Below are 3,499 nucleotides of genomic sequence, written 5' to 3'. Positions count from 1 at the left end.
TCACACTCTTGCAACCGAGTACGACCGAGAGAGACCAGACCGGTTTTTAAGCCTCTTACGACTTCTTAGGACCAACTCCGCAGCAGCGCACCCGGTTTTAAGAGGTCGCAAGAGGCTTAAAAACCGGTCTGGTCTCTCTCGGTCGTAGTGGGTTGCAAGAGTGTGAACGGCGCTTTAGAATCCGGAGATGAGTTTGCCAGATGCCTCAGTTAAGCGTTTTTGGTGTTGACTTTGTTTGGAGCTGGGGGCAACGAGTGTCTTCGCCGCAGTGACGGTCATTTTTTTTTTTTTTTTTTGTGTGTGAGTGTTTTGCGATTGTAGGGGAGCGGGTGTGTTTTGTTTACTTTAGTAGCAAAGAGCGCCGTTCGGTTGAAACTGGGAAACGGCGCGGCAGTCGACTTGGGAGGTTCGAGAGCGCAACCCGCTCTTCCTATAGGCTCCGGGCGTAACCTCGGGCACCGCGGTAAAGGGGAAGACCCGTCTGGACACGGTACGTCACCTGCTCCTATGATGCTACTCTGTGCGGTCTTCCTCTGCCGGAATACCCCAGTGCGTCGACCGTCCGTGACGCGACAGCGTCTGAAGCTAACAACCACCGCCTCTGGCGCACCGCGGCCACGTCGAGACAGAATCCATCGCAAGCAACCGACCTCAGGTGCTCCCACGCCTCTGCGAGCCTCGTCGTGCCGGACTGCGCCAAAGTGCGGGTTACCCACCGGATTGCGGCACAACCTTCGTCCGTGAAATTCCAGAAAAAAATTACGAAGTAAAGCACAGTATCAGGAAACCGCGGACGACGCGGCAACTCCAAGGCCATGGGGAGAAAAAGTAAAAGCCGGCGCCTGCGGCCTGCATACACTATCATAGAGATCTCCTCTCTTCCCCTGTGTAAGAACGGCGGGAAAGATCCCCTTCGAGAGGTTATAGACCCCTTTCGAGGTAGAGCGCCACCTGTCGCACACAACTGCAACTAAGTCCACCGCCATCACGCAGGGGTCCCGCCAGAACCGCCTGCATCTTATCGCCTACAACGGTGCTGCTTACACTTTCGAGTCCCAGTCTGCGCGCGCCGCATCAATATGCCATCGCATTGCTGCGTACCTTTGTGTACGCAGGATGGATACGTTGACGGAGACGGAAAAAAGGTACGTGTCAGACAAGTTCTAAAGTGTTCAAAAAGAAAAACCGAGTCCTCGTGTTGTTTACTAAACTTTCGCGGGTTAGACAAGAAAACGCTTTTATCATCCGTAAGGGGAAGCATCGCAAACGATTATATGTTGCAGTAGTGTGGCCGTGTGTCGAGCCCCGTTTTTAACTGGAAATGTACGGCCGCGGTTCAGTGCGCGGCTCGCATGCGCGAGCGGCTCCCTCCTTCAGTGCTTCTTCACTGCAACCGAGGCCATTTTAGGTACTTTTTCGGCGTGTAGATGCATGATTACTTCTTCCGCAAGTTCATTTCCATTACTCACGCCGGTAAAGAGTTTTCCAGAAAACAGACGTCGGGTGGAGGGGGTGTACAAACTAAATGCAGTGTACACCACAGGTCGGCATTTTAGGTCGCCCTCACTCAGCCTCACCCTCACAGCCACACTCACCTAAACCCCTCACTCACCCTCACCCTCAAGCTACACTCACCTTCAGCCCTTCACTCACCCTCACCCTCACAGTCACACTCACCTTCAGCCCTTCACTCACCCTCACTGAACCTCACGGCCCTCACGCACTCACCGCCCTCACGGCCCTCACGGCCCTCACGGCCCTCACGGCCCTCACGGCCCTCATGCCCCTCACGGCCCTCACGGCCCTCACGCCCCTCACTCACTCATGGCCCTCACCGCCCTCACCGCCCTCACGGCCCTCACCACCCTCACCGCCCTCACGGCCCTCACCGCCCTCACGGCCCTCACCGCCCTCACGGCCCTCACGCACTGACGCCACTCACCGCCCTCACCGCCCTCACGGCCCTCACCGCCCTCACGCCACTCACCGCCCTCACGCCACTCACCGCCCTCACGCAACACCTCCTAGAAGACAAGGCCGTAGTGCTCTTCTCGTGACGTCGCAAAGGAAGGCCATCGGGGGCGCGCGTCGAAGCGAATGGAACGCGCGTAGATCGACCGTCGTAACGCGTTTTTAGTCACATACGCGTGTCATATTAGCTAAAATGAAAGCTGCAGATAGCAACGGGTCTAGAAAACATTTTATTACACGAGCAAAATATTACACCGCTAAATAATCGGTACGAAATGGCACGAGGTACGCGTACAAGACGTCTATCGAAAAATGTGATTGTTTTAAGTCGAAAACCTTGAGTCATGCAATTATTGTTGTAGGAATGCATGTTTTATACAGAAATACTTTGACAAAATGGCGAGACACGCAGTTATTTTGAAACAGCAAAACAGACCAGTTAAAAATCAGGTAGACATAGTCAACGCGGACAAGGCAAGACAAGCGTTTCTCACGATCATGTAAGCGACGTTATCGCGTGCAGTCACTGAATTCTTGCATCATACCCCGGCCACATGGCAAAATTAATGTGATTTCGATCGAATGACATTATAGGGTCGACAAATCCGCTTGCGGCGCTCGTATAATCACTCAAGACCGCGAGCTGATTAAATCCTATATCACTGAATGAAAATATATTAACGTTTCCCTGTGGCAGGGGTACTAAACTTACTACTCAGTCTACTAATTTACTTCTCCCTATGGGCTCGAGCTGCCTTAGAACAAAACATAACTTATTTTGTATATAATAATACTATCACCTTAATACTGTTAAGATTCTAGTATAAACGCGGAAAAGGAAATAAAATAACTTTAGTATAAATAAACACAGAACCACAAACAACTCACTTTCAATAATCACACAAACTTGATTTTCATCTTCCAGTGAAAACTAGATTAGCGCGCATATTTACAAATGTCGACGCAACTGCATACGAATAATGACAAGGAACAAAATTGCAATTTATCATGCGATTAAAAAAAAAACGATTGCAGCATTTTACTTGCGTCCTACATGACCAAGAAAGCCCGTAAATAAGTTGTTTCTCACCTGTCGATCGTATCCATACGTCCCACAATATCCGTGACGAACACATTTGAACACGAACTCCAAGAAGCCTCTCTTTGTCGAGAGAGAGGTCTATCGATTAGTCGACCAGAGCCTTCGTTGGCTAGTTGTCACACGTCACTCAAACCGTAGCAGGACTTGTTTCACGAATGCACGTAAATGCCGTAGTATCAAGCGAACAAAAAAAAAAAAAAAAAACACTACCCGAGACTACGGTGATGACAGAAATACGACGGGAAACAAGTCTCGAAAGTACCACACACGAGAGCAGCGGCGACGAAAGGCTTAACGTTGTCGACCCATCTCTTGCTGGTGTGCGCTCCCTGCGACAACGACTGGATTTCTTTTCGGTTTGCTTCCCTTCTGAGATGTCTCAGCGTTCCTTTTCAGACAGTCAGCAGCTCACACACAACGTAAATT

Source organism: Ixodes scapularis, unplaced genomic scaffold, assembly GCF_016920785.2.
Source record: "Ixodes scapularis isolate PalLabHiFi unplaced genomic scaffold, ASM1692078v2 PGA_scaffold13__105_contigs__length_92229423, whole genome shotgun sequence".
NCBI classification, from domain to species: domain Eukaryota; kingdom Metazoa; phylum Arthropoda; class Arachnida; order Ixodida; family Ixodidae; genus Ixodes; species Ixodes scapularis.
The sequence above is the reverse complement of the archived record's forward strand: the minus strand, read 5'-3'. Positions refer to the sequence as shown.